This window comes from Ambystoma mexicanum, chromosome 1p (assembly GCF_040938575.1).
Source record: "Ambystoma mexicanum isolate Mex_15411 chromosome 1p, UKY_AmexF1_1, whole genome shotgun sequence".
Classification (NCBI taxonomy): Eukaryota; Metazoa; Chordata; class Amphibia; order Caudata; family Ambystomatidae; genus Ambystoma; species Ambystoma mexicanum.
Window position 1 is genome coordinate 1,162,827,079 of NC_090921.1, and position 20,136 is coordinate 1,162,847,214.

Genomic DNA, 20,136 nt, shown 5'->3' on the forward strand with positions numbered 1-20,136 from the left:
CGTCAGAGGGTGGAGGTCAGGGGCTAAATCACGACTCTTGACTTAAAGCTCCCATCCATCCCAGGGGGCTCGTTTCCCCTTATCCGAAATCCATCAGGGCAGGGTGGGCTCAGATTGCATGGGGGGAAGAGGGGGAGGGGGGGCACACGATTGCAGAAATGATGCCTATGTGTCTGAAATGTTGTGTGTACATATATGTTTATTATGCATGCGTATTTATACGCACGTCTGTGCAGCGTGGATATTAATAAGTATACGTTTACACGGATACGCGGGCACGGTGCATGTTTAGGAATTCGTTTCTCAGTATACACTCAGGAAGACGATGGGTTAAAAACAAAACGCTCGTGATCCGCGCCTAGAACATACACCACAGAGAACTCATCTCACATTGGTTCTGCGTCTATACAGAAAGGGTAGCTTTACCTGGGCACAACGTGTACACTGTACAGGCGAACATCTCTGAGCACTGACGCGCAAAGTTTCTTTATTTTCTTATTTTTTTAACGCATTTTAACAATAAAATTGCATGTATTCTTCAAATTAGATAAGCGTATTGATAACGTACCAAATAAAGAGTGGTATTGCTAAAATCAAACAGTGTTTCTCAACATCTACAGGTATTTTTAGTTTGCGAGGTACCTACACCCCCTCATCGCGCACTGAGCTTTCTAAATGCTCCCTAGAAATTACCAAATATGTATCACCAGTGAACACATCTTATGTGGTCTTGTGCGTATACACCGCTCGTCAAATCAAAACGTTGTATTCATAACAAAGAACCATCCCACGAGTAAAACTTAGGAGCAAAAAATAAAACAACAATAAAAAGCGAACTGAGAAAATAGAATCAGTAACTGTTATCAAACATTCAGTCTGAGTATTCAGTCCAACAATTTCAATGTGCAGCATTAATTTCTATCTGATCTCAAAATACCACGCATTCTTTTCTGATTTCTTTTTAATGTTCTTTTTTGTTTTCTTGTTCCTATGTTATGTTTATAACCACACTCATTTGATGGTGCTTTGTTAGGATTACAGTGTGTTGAGATCATGCAAGTGTGTGTGTTGTAAGTGGATGTGCCGTAAAAGCGTGTTTCGTAAGCACGAGGGTCATGAGAGTGAGTGCTGTTAAGCAGGGTCCGACTGGGCCATAACAGTGTCTCGGGCACCAATAAAAAAGTGGCCCACAGTTGCAAATGGCAATTCATTACTTTTGCGACACTGGGCCTCATTAGAACTCCGGTGGTAGCCGTGCCGGTAAAACAGTCTGACTTGCACCGGAGTTGTCATTTTTGCCGACGCCTGACTTCACGGAATCCCCAGGGCATTACAGCCCCGGCGGTCCGGGAAGTCATGTGCCGGAAAATGTTACCACACTTTTATTGTTATGCTTTTATGTCATCATGTTTCTACAATTTTATGCTTTTGGATATATATATTTATTCTGTTTTATACTGCACTTGCTGTCTTTTTGTTATGTTATGTTACTTTGCATTTATATAGCGCCTTATGTATCATTGGTATGATCTCAAATCGCTGGTAGGTTGAACGCCCTCGGGAACCGCAGTTCAAGTCAGTAGAGAGAGAGAAAGAGAGTCATATGGTGCGTGGGTGCACCGGATATGTGTGCAGCTGGTGTGGCACTTGCATGATAGCTGCTTCTAAGCGGTAGGTGTGGTGGTTGGGAGGTCAGGAAAATGTGTTCAAACTGGTGAGTTGATACCCAGACTGATTTCTGGCTGTGTTAGGCCTGAGGAGACGCTTAGGCTAGCGGTGTGTGCTCAGCTAGCTGTGTTTAATCAGGATGATGTGGAGTATGTGGCGGGTGTTAGTATGCAAACAGCTATACCAAATGTGTCATAGTATCGCTGTGTTCTAGTTGAGTGGTGGTGTATAAGAGAGAGTAAGCGTGGTGTGTGATATGGTGATTTTCAGTAAGGCGCTTGAGATCGAGCGCTCATCTGTACCATATATTCTATACCATTTTATTCACTCTGTCCGTTCATTCAGTTTCGTCTGTTCATACATTTCGTCTAGTTCATCAATTAGTTTACTAGTCATTCTATTAATTCCATCATTCGATCTTTCATCTACATAAAATACTCCATCCAATCTGTTGATCCATTTCATCCTTCCCATCTGTTTAGTGTGTTCCATCTGTTCCATCCTTTTTATTTATTTGATCTGGTCCATGTATTTTACTCACTTCATCAGTTCCATCCGCTACATCCGTTCCATGCGCCCCATCCGTTCCATGCGCCCCATCCGTTCCATGCGCCCCATCCGTTCCATGCGCCCCATCCGTTCCATGCGCTCCATCCGTTCCATGCGCCCCATCCGTTCCATGCGCTCCATCCGTTCCATGCGCTCCATCCGTTCCATGCGCTCCATCCGTTCCATGCATTCATTTTGAAGTGAAGTGTTGTTTTGTTTTAAGTTGAAAGATATGATTGTAATATTTGTGTAAAGTTCACATTTTGAACTAATTCACAATAAAAAAAATATATACTGATTCAAGGTAGCTGGAGCCGCATGGACAATTTCAGAATTTTTCATGTTTGGCTTCATATTTAAAACACTTTTTTTCAACAGCTTTCAACCTAGGATTTTCTCATAGTGAATTTTTCAGACTTAATATCTTAAAATCAGCCAATTTCATTTTCACCATTTTCGCTATGCACCTACATGTTATCATGAATTGGTGCACTGAAATTGTTTGGGAAAACTGAGCAGGCCAACTTTGAGATAGTCACATTTTAAGATTTATCAATATATGGTGCAATCAGACAATGAATGTTCATCTTTTACACAAACTGCACATACATACAGAAGATGTACATTATGTACATGCACACACCTATAAGTATGAAAACTCACATGAAAGTTAGGACTGACTTTGATGCCAGTTTTCATATGTATATAAGATGTATAGGAGATGTAAATTGCATACATATATACGAAATGTACAACTCCTATATGCCTCTTATATATATATATATATATATATATATAAAAACTCACATCAAAGTCAGGACTGACCAATGTCAGTTTTCAGGAGAAGTAACTTGCATATATGTGCAAACTGTAAAACTCATGCATGCCTCTTGTACGTATAAAATCTCACATCAAAGTTGAACCTGTCTTCAATGTGAGAGTTCAAAGGTATAGGAGGTGTATGGGATATGTGCATTTTATTACCTTATATTAAACACATTACGCCCACATGCCAGACACTTAGGGCCTCATTCCAAGTATGTCAGTAAAATTCCAGTGTTTCTGTGATGCGGTGCCACCGTTTCCAGTAACCGTAGTGCCAGAACTAGCGGACGATTACAGTTTGTTGGCCGCACGCATTCCGGTATGCCGAGAACGGTAACACCGGCATCACGGAAACACTGTGAAAAAGGCCAAAAATCGCCAGCCCCCATTTCTGGCATGACCATGCTGGATGCAGCGGCACTGGAAACAACAGCACAGTAACTACCATGCCTGGAAACACTGGCACTGGAAATAAAGTGATTGCTGGAACATGAAACCAGCAGACAGCCATCATTAAAATCACAATCCACTCCAATCCTCATGTTCCAGTAGCCAGACACCCCTCTCGACTCCGGAAACACATCTGTGACCATAGCATCTCTGATTCCTGACACTCGGCAGCGCAAGCCGCGCTTTACAGAATCAGAGCTGCACATGCTCACAGACACCACCGTACATCATGCTGTGGCGCTGACTGCTACAGACCAGCACTGCAGAACCCAGCAGAGGAAGAAGGTGATCTGGGAGGAAGTGGCACAAAAGGTGTCAGCGGTGGGGACGACCCCACGCACAGTCAAAGACTGCCTCAAGCGGTGGGATGAGCTCCGCCTGAGGGCGAGGAATCTCATGTCTGGCCACCGCAGGCAATGCAGGGATACAGGTCGTGGACCCTCCTTCCCAATCCGGCTCATGCACTGGGAGGAGAAGTGCAGCAGCATGCTGCACATGGAGAGCATAGACGGAGTGGGCGCTGCAGATGCCAGAGCCGGGACACTCATTGTGGGCGGTGAGTACATGAAGCCCCAATATAAACAACACACCTGACTGCCAGTCAGCCACCCCCTTGCCAGTGTGGAGTGGGCGTCCAACATCCACCACATTGCCACTGCCTGCAACCATCAGCCCACTCATAACCGGTGCAGGAGCCCTGCACCGCATCCCATGAAAATGCACAACACCACAGATAACTTATTCATAAGTCCCACTCCCCATTTGTGTGCCACGGCCAGGTGCAATGTGCACTGAGCAGCCACCCAACGCCATGTCTGCCCCAAAGGTGGCCTGATGGGCCCTAGAACGCCAAGTGGGGATGCACACCTACCATACACAATGGCCAAGTGCATTGCGGGCCAACCCAGTGCACAACACCACCCTACATCTCCGCTGGTACACATGGACCAACACAATAGACCTGTCAGCCCAACAGAAAACACCCTCCTCTGCCCACCTTGCCCTCTCCACCATAGCACCGAAATAGCAATTGCACAGTCTCCATCCCCCAAAACACGGCTAGCGGTAGAACTGCCCCGCCTCCCCAACATGTCAAAATGGTGCCATCCAAGTCACATGCCCTGTCTGCCACGCCGACCCTATTCCCTACCACATGACAAGCCACCTCACTGTGTCGCCTGCACACTGTGACACACCCACACCATGGATACACACTCACATACACCTGAATAGACACTCAGGGCACTGGTGTAGGTATACACCCGGGCCCCCTTACAATGATCGGTGCATGTAATCTAACTGTCACATGAAAAGGCATGTCCCTTAGACACAAACCACCCTGGCATTGCGTACTGCATATGTGTCTGCCGTGCCACAACTGCCACCACAACACAACAATGCCAGCCATCTCCTGCACCCACACATGGCCATTCTCCCATGCAATGGAGAGGGGATGGACCTTCTATGTCCCTGCCAGACCTACCACAAACCCCCATTCACATAGTGGACCTGCAACTGGTCAGCCATCAACATGTGCCCTGCCCCTTCCGCCCCACCCAACACTCCCGCTTTCACATCCCAAGACCCCACTCCCAGACAAACCTGTATCCCACCGTCCCCAGCAAATGCTACGTCACCACGCAAGTAGTCCTAGTAGAGCTGTGTTGCATGTGCCATCATCCCACAACTTGCAGCTGAGGCTCTGCAACACATGCATGGGTGCACCATGCCATGTACCACGGCATGTCCCCTCAACATCACGCCACACAATCACTATATTGCATGTATCAGGGCATTTGAAAGCCACTCTGGTCCCTAACAGCATGCCTTTCTTCCACCCTCAGACATCATCCGACAGCGACGGAGGATAAACAGGCACCTCAAGGGGCACCAGACATGGAAGGCAGGCAACTCCACGCACCACCACCCAGGACACGGCAGCACCCGCTGTGACTGTAACTGCACTGTGACTGTAACTGCAACTGGATGTCCGTCCATGTCATCCCTGCGAAAGGGCAATGGCATCTATGCCTTACTGCCATTGCCCCCCTCCGCTGGAGGCATGTCCATGTCTGCAGGCAGGAGAATGTTAGACCTGACGCACATGTTATGTAACATGGCACAGGCCAGAACGATCTTTCCCACTTTCATGGGACAGTACATCAATGCACCCGCAGATCTACTCAGGCAGTAGAACCTTGCCTTCAGGAGTCCAAAAGTCTGTTCTATGGTGCATCTCGTCCGGATGTGCGCACGGTTGTATGCATGCTCCTGCTGGTTCTGTGGGTGCCTGACAGGTGTCATTAGCCATGGCAACAAGGGGCATCCAGAGTCACCTGAATGTGAGGGACACCAGGGGGGCACAGTCTTTTACTATTGTGGGGGGTTGCCCCTGCATTCCACGCCGCTTGTGACCCCCACCTTGCCCATTACCCTTATGCTGATACACGCATCTCCATCATTTTAAATGGGCGCCATGTTTGATTGGGTTTACATGAAGTACATCGGTCATCTCTTCCATTCGCATTTCTGTGGTCCTTATTGGTCAGATTCCTGTGACATGCATATATGGGTTTGTGCGCTTGTGACAGGCAAATCATCTAGCTTCATGCTCTGGGACACACTGCTGGCTGGGGGTGCTCCGATTTGTCTGACATGGCCGTAACGCAGGTGATGGGGGATGTGCACACTGTGGACATGCTGGGGTAGGTGGCACGGAAGTGATGCGTTCTGGTACCTGTAGTGCATGTGTATTCATGTGTATTGCCTGTCCATCTGTGCACAAATTGTGATGATTTGGCCTTCCGTTTACATATGCCAAATATGGCCTCATGCTCATACATGCTCTATGTGTACATACTGTTGCATAACGCACATCCTTTGGTAATAGTAGACAGCCCCCCCCCGCTTCCACAGAGCACATGCTATGTGTAGGTACTTGCACTCACCCAACAGCCAGGTTCGCGCTCCACTGAATAGTGCCATGTAGCCCCGGAACATGGTGTTACGTAGCATCATCGAGTTGTACGTGGATCCTGGAGGAAACTGTGCACTGCAGTGTATCATTGTGAGGTCTGCATCACACAGAACCTAGACATTCAGCAAGTGGAATATTTTTCTATTGCGGTAAACTACTTCATTGGCATGTCTGGCCACCAGCTCAATGTGCGTACAGTTTAGCACACGTAGGACATTGGGTATGCCTGCCAGGGCATGAAAACGTACTTTGGTGGCATTGACCTGGGCCGGTATTCTGGGGAGGGCAATGTGTTCAGCCAAGGAGGGCAGCCAGGACCTGCACTAGCACCTTTGAAAAACCGGGATGGGAAATCCTTTGCAGCTCTCCCACAGTGTGTTGATAGGTGCCAGCGGCCATGAAATGCAGCACAGATAATACCTGCAGCAAGGGGGGATGGCAGTCCGGGTGCTAATTAGGCTCCAGATATCATCCTGGATTAGGTCGAATATGCTGGTGATGGTCTCCCTGTCCAGGCGATGCAGGGTGTGTATCTGTGTATCGGTAAGGGTCCAGTATGTGGCCCTTATGCGAGGTATGGGTGGTTGCTTGCAGGGTGCTACCTGCTGCACATTGAGCATCTGCATGGCCATCATCTTCCTTCTGCTCCTCCTGCGCCTCGGCCACTCCTCTGCCTGTCAGCCTCTTCCAAATCCTGCTCATAAAGGTAGATCCCTGCATGCAGGGCCCCCAGCTCCATGACTGCTGCTGCAACTGCCAGCATGGTTGTGTTGAAAGGTGTGTGGGTATGGTCCTTTTGAACATTCACAGTGCTCATGGTATGCTGCTGGGCTAATTATGGCCACCTGTGGCCTGTTGCTGCAAACCTAAAATTGCTTTACTCCTGCTGCGCGATGCCAGTGTTTCCGGCACGGCTTTCTGGGTGGCACTGCCATTTTGCTGCCAGTGTTTCTGTGTCAACGGTAGTTGGAATTATGCCATACTGCTAACGTTGTACGTTGTGCCAGGGTTTCCGGCACAGCCTTCGGTGGCTGTCAGTGTCGGCATTCACTGTGCTGCCGCCAACGATAGACATGTTTGCGGCAATGTAGTTTTCAGCATCGCAGGTCGTATTGTGCCAGTCCGGAAACAGTGCCTGTAATCTGTGTTACCGGCATGGTGTTTCTGGACCGGCACAGATGTAATGAGGCCCTTAGACGTCAAACACTTATTTAGCCTGCACCACTTACTCCTACAACACATGCACCTACGACAAACACTATTTAATGTAACATGCTCTTAGGACAAACACTCTTATGACACACACACTTACAACAAGCACACACACTTACAACACACACATGCAACGCACACACTTACGACACAGACAATTAGCAGATACACATTTATGACACGTGCCATTACAACACAAACACTTATGGCACATGAGCATACAACAAAGGTATACATACAACTAAAACACTGACGACGCAGACACTTACAAAACATGCTCTTAAGACACATGCTCTTCTGACATACACACACTTATGGCACACATATTTGTACTGTAATTTCTGGACCCTAAAAAGTCCCTCTTTTGCTCTTAATTCATGTGTACTTACATTTTTCTCACTGGGCAACAGTGAAATAGTTAACTGCTGCCCGTTCTAAGGAAAGTTACTTTAAATGAAAATTGAAAAATTAGTGATGCAGCCTAATAAATATGAGCTGTAGCAACACTACCTAGTCTCTGAGTGTTGCACAATGGTTTGCTTTGGTTAGTAGCGAAGCAAAGAGGTTTCTTGTTTCGGTTACACTACACAACTAGCAATTCGCTTGCACAAAATAGTTGCAATCACTGAAATGCAGTGACAGGACGCTCCCACAGTTTAGATCTTTTTCCAGCCCATGGTCCTGTCAATTTCAGGGCTGCCCCTCTAGTTACCACAGATATTTACAAGACACATGATACACACTCTTATGACACACACTTACCAGTCACACACACTTGCGACACACACACTTATGCCACAAACTCTTACAACAAGTTTTTTGACATGTATATTAAATGTATTGGAGTTATAAATTGTGTACATCTACGAATTGTATAACTTTTATACGCCAGAAACACACACCAAACAATCATACTCCTTACACCATACACTGTTAAGATGCACTCTCTTATGATGCATGCACTTATGACACACACTTATGCCACAGAGTCACCTATATAGAGAAGGGCTAGAAGACACATGCTAATTTAATGGGCATGTTCAACACAAACCTCAGACGTAGATGCATGGAAAGTACAGTATGTACATGCACACTACTAAACGTATAAAAAATGATAGAATTAACTTTAATTTTAATATGTACAGCACACATATACAAGCTGTAAGTTGCGCAAATTGATGAAATGCAAAGTGCATAATTTTTACGTCAAATGCTAATACTCTAATACACTCATACTACGTACATCTTATATAGCAATTAGTCATACATCATATGCCATCATCCCTGCAAAATACTGAAATTAAATATAAAAACCATTTAAATCAAGAGTTAAGTTTCATCTCACAAAAAGATAAAGGGCCTCATTACAACTCCGGCGGTAGTCGTGCCGGAAAAACCGGCACGGCTGCCGCCGGAGTTGCATTTTTGCCGGCACCCACGAATGGGCAAGAACCGGGTCATGCTGAATTCGGCGGACCCGGTGATTGCCCATTTGTGGGTGCCGGCAATAAGGGACTCCCCATCCCCATTCGGCCCTACAGGGCCGAATGGGACATCGGATGCACCGGCACCATTTAGAATGGTGCCGGTGCATCCGACGTGCTGTGTTCGCCGGTACTGCTCTGTCCGCCAGGTCAGACCTGGCGGGCTGACAGTACAGCTCGTAGTGTGGCGGTCCAGGAACTACGGTACCGGCATGCTTACCGGTACCGTAGTTCCCGGACCGCCATGCTTATAATGAGGCCCAAAGTCTACATAGGTGGGAAAGACATTGTTTCGGTACAAACACTCAAATTCAACCATGAACCTCTGAAGTATATGCACGCATGCCATAAAACTACAAATCTAACTTTAACACTCCTTTCCAATATTGGGCAGGTTACACTTACATCAATACCATACTTCAAGTGAGTATTTTTTTAAACTTTCTTTATTGTTTTTTATAGTGAACGAAAAACAATACAACACAAACATACACCCACCCCAAATTGCCCCCCTCAAAAACATGACAGCACCCCTAGACAGTCAAAAAACAAGAGGCACATCCAATTAAAAATGAATGACAAACAATCCATAATTCACCCTCCTTCCAACCTCCCCCCAAACAGACCAACCCACACCCTAAGGAACTGTTGTTGTTGTTGTAGAGCTTTATTTTGACCATAAGATCATAAAAGCCATAATAAATATTACATTCCATTCAGTCAATTTTACAATCAATAAAATAAGGTACACTAAGAACACCTAAAAATAAAATAAAGTTTAAAAGTTCCTAACAAGAAACAAGTATTTATCACATGCATTAATTAAAAAGGAAGCCTACAATAAAATTGAAGCTCAAAACGTCTTATAAATACATATAAACAGGAACTGACCCCGGACCAAATCATGCAACCCAGAGGGTACCTTTGTCACTCTCGCCGGCTCAGCGCTGTAACACTATTAGGCAGGAGCGTCTTTGTCTGCGACCTCGGCCTCTCGAGCCATGAAAGTCCTCAAGGGCCCCCAATAGTCCAAGAGTCTGCTCCTACTAGGTAAAGTCAATGCATATTGCGTCTTTCGCTTCTCGCACATGTGCATACAGTTCAACCATTCTTGAAAACATGGTGCTCTGCGCTTCTCCCAAGCTCTAGCAATCAATGCTCGTGCCACAATAGACGCCATACCTATCAGCCGTTTCTCAGCTCGGGAACCCATTTCGACCAATGACAATAACCACAGTTCTGGGGAGTGTTGTGTTTGATAAGCAACATCTGGGTCATGGCCATCACAAATTTGCCCCACAATGGGTGTATTTGTGGACACTCCCACACCACATGAAGGAAATCAGCCAGGTCATACGAACACCTATGGCATTGAGCGGATATGTCTGTGTAATATCTACGAACTGGGCAGGGGAGTAATGAGGCTGGTGTAAAAAAGGGAAGTGGGTTAATCGGAAACAGGTATTCAAGGATAGCTTACATGTCCGCATACATATTCATTTCCTTTGTGACTCAGATGTACACCTCTCCAGCGCAATCTCCCACCTGACTGTAAATGTGATCTGTGTGTCTGCTTTCTGCTGCTTAAAGATCATATACAGTGAGGACACAAGCCTGGTTTATCTCAGAGGTATAGTAATGAACTGGACCAGAGTGGGCATTAGGATAACTCAGCCAACTGGCCCACAGTGCTATCCGTAATCTGAAATATGATATGATATGGCATGTATAACGCGCCTATACGCAAGTGTTTCAAAGTGCGATGAGGCAAGGGAGGGGGAACAGAAGGAAGACAGACAATGATCCCACTAGGCCAGGTGTCATTCAGATCGCGCAAGTGCATGGGAATGGGGGAAAGTGCGGGGTGGGGGAGGGGACAATGCAGTACATGGGATAATAGAATAAATAACAATAAGTGAAAGTACGGCCAGCAGGTGGCAAGTGCAAGGGTAAGTGCAGACATCAGGTGTCAAGTGCTGGTAGTAAGACTGTGGAGCTACAGCAAAAAACAATCCCCAAGTGCGGGGGTTGCCAGGAAGGCAGGGCAGGTGTGTGTGACTGGTGGGCGAGGGACCTGGACCCGAGATCAGAGGGTGGCCAGGTGACCAGTGCAGATTCAGTTTCAGCCAGGAGGTCAGCAGGGGTGAGGAGGAGAAAAAGCAGAGGCAAAGGGAAAGGTTTTGAGATGCTTCCGGAACCAGAGATGGTTCTCCTCAAGTTTCAGGGCGGCAGGGAGGCTGTTCCAGAGGGAGGCCCCAGACGAAGAAAGAGATCTACCACCAACTTGTTGCTTGGAGAAGCGACAGACCCTGAGGCAGTTGGAGGCGGCTGAGTGAAGAGCTTGAGAAGGAAGATATTTAGGAAGAGAGAGTTGAAGGTATTGAGGCCCCAGGCCCCAGAAGGCCTGTGGACAATGCAGAGGGTTTTGAACTTAATCCTTGCAGCCACTGGGAGCCAGTGCAGAGATTTCAGTCCTGGAGAGATACGTTCCCTGGGCTTGAGGCCAAGGACAAGTCTCACAGTCCTGTTCCGGATGAGTTACAGACGGCGGAGAGTAGTAGCAGACAGAGAGAGGCTGTTGCATTACTCCATCCTGGAGAGAACCAGAGCTCTGGAGACAGTGGGCCTCATTACGAGTCCGGCGTTAACCGAGGCCGTAAAACCGCCTGGTTAACGCCGGACTCGTATTACCATTCCGCCTCCGTGACTCCCGGAATTACCGGGGCATCACAACCCCGGTTTTCCGGGAATCACGGAGGCGGAATGGTGTAAATCCCCATTCCCATTGAGTCCTACGGGACTCAATGGGAATCGGGATCATGGAAACACCGGCAGCATCTTGTAATGCTGCCGGTGTTTCCTCGTCCGCCTGCAGGCGGGCGGTGTTAAACCCGCCAGGTCAGACCTGGCGGGAACATCACATCCCGCCTGCAGGGGTCGGGATCAGGCGGTTCGGAAACAACGGTGGCGGCGGGTTTACCGCCACCGTTATTTCCGGACCGCCACGATCGTAATGAGGCCCAGTGAGTTTCTGGGGGAAGGAGAGGAAAGGAAGAATACCTCTGAGGAGGTGCAGCTGGTAGTGTGACTTCTTAGAGACGTCAGAGATGTGAGGAGAGAAGGAGCGTGTGGAGTCGAAGAGGACCCTGAGGTTTTTAGCCTTACAGGTGGGAGCAAGAAGGGGGCCAGGAGAGGCCGGCCAGAGAGTGACAGGAAAGGAGGGAGCGGGTGTGCCAATGAGGAGAATCTCGGTCTTGCTGGCATTAAGGCAGAGATCATTAGTGGCACACCACTCCTATAATAAAACAACATAGTCACGGACATCTACTCCCCTATACTCTTAAGAATATTCCACGTGACAAATTTATCATCTTGCATCACATCTCCCAGCATATATACAACCAGCTTCTCAAAGTGAAGTCAAAATATCTTTTCAAACATAATGTCTACCCTTGTACCCTGTATATGGAACACCCAAAGCTCTTTCACCCCCACAAATCGCCTCACACAGTCCCACAATTTACATGTGGTATCCACAGGTTGTATCTCCAACCTCCCCCAGAGGTTTGATCTTCCCCACAGCAGTCCCCTCAAATCATTCAGGTAAGTTATCACCTTTCCAACATGATGTGTGAGAGTTCCATGGAGGGAAACCACCACCAGGCAGAGTATTGTAATTGTGCAGCCAGGTAGTATGCATAAAGGTCAGGGTATGCCAAGCCCCTCTTCACATACGGTTGGGTCAGTGTCATAAGATATCCTGGCCTGTTTGCCCACTCACACCAATCGCACCATCAAACTTCTCACGCATGTCCAGAAGTTGACGGGGGCTAGGGGGCATCGGCACGTTATTGAACATATACAATCATTTTGGGACAACCACCATTTTGTCAAGAGAAATCCGAGTGGCCTGCGATATTCAGGGAAGGATCCATGCTTCCACCTAATGTTTCAGCTGCTCGAAATGCGATGTACAGTTGTCATCATAAAGCGCGAACGGATAGTTTTTTGACTAGTATTACCAGAAAACAAATACCTTGAATGCACCATCTAAAGGCATCCCCCACATCTGCCTGTTGCACCCTGGGTGTCAAAAGGAGCACCTCTGAATTGGGCAAGTTGATCTTTAGTCTGGAGAGCTCACCAAAGTGATGAATCTCTCAAAGGTTGTAGGTTTCGCTTGGGATTTTTAACATAGAAAAGCATGTCACATGCATTTAGAGAAATGGTAGAGACATGAGAGTACATCTTAACCCCACTATGGGCATGGGAGTCCCTAATACAGCAGGTCAAAGGCTTGACCGCATGGGCGAAGAGGTTGGGAGTTTGGGGACATCCTTGTCTACAACCCTGTGTGGGCAAGTTGTAGTCTGACACCACCTGGTTAGTAAGAACCAACGCTCTGGGCACAGTATAAGGCAGCCAAACCCATTGAAGGAACATCAGTCCCAGCCCAGATCACCTCAGGACTTCAAAGAGCAAGGGCCACTCTAGTCGAAGGCCTTTTCGCCATCCAGTGTGGCTACAATAATCGGGACCTCAGGGCGTGACGGTGAACAGGCGATGCAGATTGTTCCGGATGGACCTCCCAGGGATGATACCCGCTTGGTCAGGGAGTTCCAAAGCAGGCATATGTGGTAGTAGTCTGTCTGCCAGTAACTTAGCGAGAATTCTGTTATCTGTGTTGATTAGGGACATTGGCCTGTACGAGACATACCACTGGCGTCTTTGTTGTGCTTCAGAAGAACTGTTCCCTGGGCAGTTCTAGTAGATTTGGGTAACACTGCAGATGCTGACTCACACATATTACCTAAATTGGGTATGAGCAGGTCAGCACATTCCTTGTACATTTCACTGTTATCCCATCCAGCCCAAGGGCCTTGGCGTAGGGGAAAGTATCATCCAGCGTAGTTCTTCATCAGAAGGGGGCTCGTTTACCCTAGCCATCCCAAGGCCACCCTGTCCAGATACTGCACAAACGAGCAGCACTCTGTGCGAGTTTTGAAGGCGTATAGGCGATCATATTAATCACAGAAGATAGAGTTAATCTCTTTAAGGTCTCTGATTTGATTCCCAGTGGGGGCTCTCAATTTCTAGGATAGATCCCTGCTGCCGTTCGTACGTAATCCCCCATGACAACTTTCGGCTGGGTCGGTGACCTTCCCCATATGCAGCAGCCACAACTGGGTCCCAGAGAAACCTCTCTTCTCTACTGGCCAGCAAAGCAAATTCTCCTCCTTTCACCTGTAGCTGGGCCCCGATAGCAGGGTCATCTCGCTGCACCTGCTGCTGTTCCAGATCTTTAATATCTTCAATTGATGCTATGGATCTACAAAGCGATTTCAAGACATTGCCCTCCTTGGAAATACAGCACCCTCTAATTAAAAAATTAAATGTTTTCCCAAACCATCCTTGGATGCAGAACGTAACCGGCATTTGCTTCGAAAAATGTTTGTATATCCTGCTCGATTTAATGCCGAAATACTGCATCTTCTAGAGCGTGTCCCCTAAATTGCCATCGAGGAAGCCTGTACTCGTGCTGTCCTATGACAGAAGACTACCTCGGGGGAGTGATAATATCTTGGTCTCCACCAAGCACCTGGCAATGTCCACATAGGCCATCACATAATCTATTCTGTTCTGGACACACTGCCATGCACCCAAGAGTACAAGGAATATTCCCTGCTTACAGAGTACCTGAATCGCCAAGCACCGATCAACCCATGATATTCAGCTATAGCACCCCACCTTGTGACAGCTCTTGAAAACGCGTGTTGGTCGGTGGTAAACCGATCCAGGTACAAGGTTATAGCGATGTTGAAATCTTCCGCCTAGATGACCTCATAAGTCGAGAATTTATGGAGAAAGTTGGCACATGTCTGGAAAAAAATCAGGGGAGTCAACATTCAGAGCATATATATTGAGAAGAATCTGCAGCCCCTTGCATTCACCTGCTAGAATCATATATTGTCCTTCCACATCCCCAATTCGTTCATGAAGCCAAAAGTCTAGAGATTGGTGCATATACGTGGCTACCCCTCTGAAATGGGAGAAGGAGGAGCCATACCTATGTATCCCCCACACTGGGGCTCCAGGGAGCATGCTGTCTCTGGCCAAATGGGTCTCCTGCAGAAACAGTATTTTCACCGTATTTTTTTTGCATGGTTCATTATCAGCCTACAATTTGTATTGTTGGTGAACCCTCCAGGTCATTAATGTGATACGCTCGCCTGTTGACCTATCCAGCACATGTGTCGACAATCTTGTGCCTTAACACACGTCCACTGGGAACCTAACAAGCCACCCATGGCCTGCTGCGCTGCCCCTGGAGAAGGTGGGATTTCAATGAATTAAAGTGGAAAGAAGGTGTATGCATTGGTGTCGTCTTCAAAATACATCAAAACATCCCTTGTCCCACCCCCCACCCACACCAGAAACACAACACATACTGGCAGTCACCCTCTCCTTGCCCCCCCCACACTTCAACACCCACAGTTACTGAGGAAATGGGGAGAAGCAGGCAGCACTGGCTCCTAGTGACGGGAGGCACAGGTAGAATATTCACTTTCTTGGTGTTAGGAATCAGTGGCAGAAGCACCGCATTTCCAAATCAGGAACCTGCAACCACATGCGTGGTGAGGTGCCACACATATGTTCATCAAAAGAAGTACTGGCCTGGGACCAGCGAGACGATTGGCATGGAGAACCCTCTGGAAAGGGTAGACCGGAGGCAAAGAGTACAGCGGCCTCAGGGGACATAAAAGACATGTAATTTCTTGCTGAGTGTCACAGTACTACGGAAAGGGTCTACTATCCATGGTATTACTGAAATTAGATGATAGAGGCCGGGAGGCTGTTCCAGAGGCAGGCCCCAGCCAAAGAAAGATCAGCCACCAACTCATTGTTTGGAGAAGGAACTGACCCTGAGGGAGTTGTGGGTGGAGGAGCAAAGAGCTCGAGTAAAATGATAAAAAAACGGTCCTAACATCCTCCCTGTAGCAGACGCAATAAGTCGTTACAATAAGTATGATGAAAGGGTAATTGAAAGGGGTAAAAATCATGTATTCACAGACATACAATCTATCCCATGGCTCCATTTGACTACATGGATCAAGACCTTGCATCACTTGACCGTTTCAGACCGGCACAACCGATATCTTTGACACACAGATATCCCATAAAGGAATTCGATGTTGGCTGGGTTAGCCTGCACTCCCTAGCTATTCTCACCTTTTGAAAACTGATCTGCCGCCAAGGGCACATCATACTCAAATAGTGGAAACCAATTCTTCATTGCCTCAGGCCCCTTCCTGACTTGCTATGGCCTTCCCAAGAAGAAACATTGGTTGCTTCACCGCCGCGATTGTGCGCTTTCACACAATACTGCAATGTTGAGCACAAGGCTACCCACTTCTCAGGGCCGCACTAGAAAGTTAGGGAATGACTCCGAAAAATTGTCTAATGCTCATCCTTGCTTACCCTACGCACTTTCATGACCGATTGGCACATGGCCTTGTCGGAGCATGAATGCAACTTACTTGGGATGGGCACGCAATGTCACCTGTCACGTATGAACATAGACAGGGCTGCCTCAGGTGCGATAGATAGTCTGAACGGACATGCATGAATTATAGTAGGCACTGTGCAATTGAAGGCTGTCACCTATTACGCTCACAACAGAATGAATACAACCCTCTCAGGAAAGAAGCCAAGAGATAACTTGCAGGGTTTAACAAGGTTTAATTGTACCGAATTCAAGAAATATCAGCAAAGGTGTCTGCTGTTCGAGAACGCTGAGACTCCAGAATTAATGTTTTTGCCTTTTGAGAGGTCAAAGCGTCAGTAATGACATCCAATGCAGGGTCATAACCTGCACTAGCGATCGGTAAGACAGTATTCATGATCGTGCCGTATTTGTGGATGCCAGCCTACAATTTGTTTATTTTTCAGATGTATTTTGAATTCCATGTGGGTCAGCTGGGCTCATCTCTCCACGGAGTGAATGTCAGGTCGTGGTCTGAGGCTTGTGGGAATGCAAGAAATGAATCAAGTCACACTGACACATCTTGTCCAGTCTGTTTTATTATTGTGGCATTCTTTCACAAAATCAAAAACATACACGTCTCCTGCTTCAATCGCTGAAAACAAGCTTCTATTGTTATTTGGCCTTGAGCAACCGCGAAGCTAGAAGGACACAAGGGGTCGAATACCCGCAAAAATGATAACATTTACTATATTGAAAGTGGACTTTGGAACATTAAGTTTCAATTTCTGCAATCTGTTGATCGGAGCTAACACTCTGCGTTACACTGAGATAATGGAACTACCTAACATTATGTACGTTCAACTATACATACTATTTTTGCAATTAAAAACGGCATTTGTGCTGTATGCATATTGAATAATTCAGCAACATACGAATGTGCGATTTGATGAAAATAATGGACACAATACGTTGTTATGTTGAATTATATTCATACCGCGACATATTCAAAAAACCAAGTGTGTAGCTCACGGTTTGTTTATAAGTCTACTAATAATTGTTATTTGTGTATAGTTTAAGGAGAAGTGAATAGAGGTTTGATTTTTTGCCCGGTATTGCTTACTGACATTGCTATGGCTTGTTTGCTGGAGCATATTGTGACGATTGATCATCGACGACCCGCAACCACAACCTGTATGCAGGCTAGTGATATCTAAAGCACTTTGTCCCGTGGCATATCCGAGTGTGCTATCAACATTGCATTATTGTGCACCATAAAGTAGGTGTGGGGTGGATGTGCCGGGGGCAGAACATTTTCTGAGGGAACTTGATTCGCTTTTCGATCAATAATATTCCCAGTTTCGTTATAATGCAATCTGTATGTGGTTCCCAGTATCCGTCAGGTTCTCCATCCCATTGGGAGCTATACCTACTTCACAGCACTAACCTTTCATCCACATCATGGTCTCAAATACTCCCCGATGTTGTCTTGTGTGTGTTCATAATGTGTGGTTTGTGTTCATGATTAAGTTTCAGCCAGTGCAGAATTACAGGGTAAATGGACAAATTTGGATAAAGAACGGCTACTAAAATATATTTTTATTTTGTTATCTACACAGATATATTGTAGCGTTCTGCGAATGCCATAGTTTCCAGCTACCATTGCATGGATTCTTCAATCAACAATGGAAGATACGCCTAAACAGAGCTTTTTGCATTACCATCATGTGGGACAACAGATAGGGACCGATCTGCCCTCTGGCGGTACCAGCGACAAGGAGCAACCTATCATTGTTTCCGGTGTAGCAACATGCTGAAGCGAAAGCATTGTGAATGAAAGTGCAAAGAAATACATATATTCTGACGAAAGGAACATCATGTGCGTCATTAGAAAGTTTTGCTGGTGTAACATAAGGACACAACAATTGGTAGTTGATCGTAATCAGCGGATAATGAGGACGTTACATACTACAATCGAAGCATGCAATGTTCGCTGGCTATAACCTTTATTGCAAAAACATATAGTTCATTTCGTGGACTTTTTTAAATATGATTTTAGAAGCATTCCTTGATAAATAAAAGCATTTGCTACATTGCAGACCGATGATGTTTTCTTTAAAAATATTGTTTTCCTATCCGATTTGGGAAGCGTTGTGAGACGATGTGTGTGTTTATCTTCCTGGTTCTGCATTAACTGACGTTAAGGCGTGGGTGATGACTGGGCGCGTTTGGCTACGCTGGCCAATAACGTCATGAAAATAGATGGAGCATATCATTTGGAATAGGGATGTCAGTTTTAGGGGGGGCATCTGTATTCTTGCCGCGAGCGCCCTTGAATTTAATGCGATGCCTCAACGGTTAAGATTAGCACAAGATGGCCGTGCACAACCTGTTGTTTTCGCATGTGTAAAAGTGAGCAAAACTAAGGTAATATCCATAGGAAATTATTTTAAGATTCTTAAAAATACATGCCCGAACGATCAGTACAATACAATTTTGAGCGCACTTCCCCTGTGACATGTGGGACACTTCCTAACTGGAAGTAGAATCTCTCTGCGTGGAGCCTCTGTATTCTCACGTCGAGAAACCTGGAGCCAAGGATGCTCTTCTGTCGGGTTGGAATGAATCCTATCTCGACCAGTCAGGCTGTTATAGAAACATATTATAGTGAGCAAGGGGTCACCTTGTGTCATCTCTTTGTGTGGTACAATGATGCTCACCACCGATCTAAAGTACAGTTAGGTCCCTGTGCCCTGCATTTGGTTGCACTTCCATCGGTGAAATACCTTGTCTTAGTCATCTTATTAGGGACTAGGGGAGACGGTGTGATGTATAATGAGTCAAAATGCACATTTATTTCCAAAAGTACCTGCAGCATGGTGCTTGATGCAATAGTATCTATGTAGTGCTGGATGTCGTAGTTCTACACCCAGTGATCTCTAGACTAAGCCTCCAGGATTATCTCACCTGGTTTCCCTATGGTGGGCCAGTGTTATTACAAGCAGAGGCATTGAGTGAATAATTTACATCGTGTGCGCATCTGAAAAATCGGTTCACCCAGGAGCTGTGATTACACATGCATACCTCTATATACAGCTTGTGGCATGCTGAACCTCGATGGTATAGTCGTGGGAAAACACTCACCATGGAAGCGCTGAATGCAGTCCTAGATCGTGGTTGCTTTATGAGAAACCTGGTACCACATTTCGGTGTTAGTAGCAGTTGCTAGGCAACCCGTGTGTGGCATTCAGTTGCGCAACGTATAGAATGGACTCGGGCGAAACTCAAAAAACAGGCGGACATGTTTGCGTGTACATCCGCATTGAGTGACTATAAGTATCAACAGATTGGATCCTCTCTGAGCGCTCGGAACCATTTACATTTGATCTTAACACATATGCTGAGCAATTCACAGTACAGCCTGCTTATTGAGCCCTCAGTATGCGCTCAAGGTCATCTTTCAATTGTTGGACAAGTCGCTCTAGTTG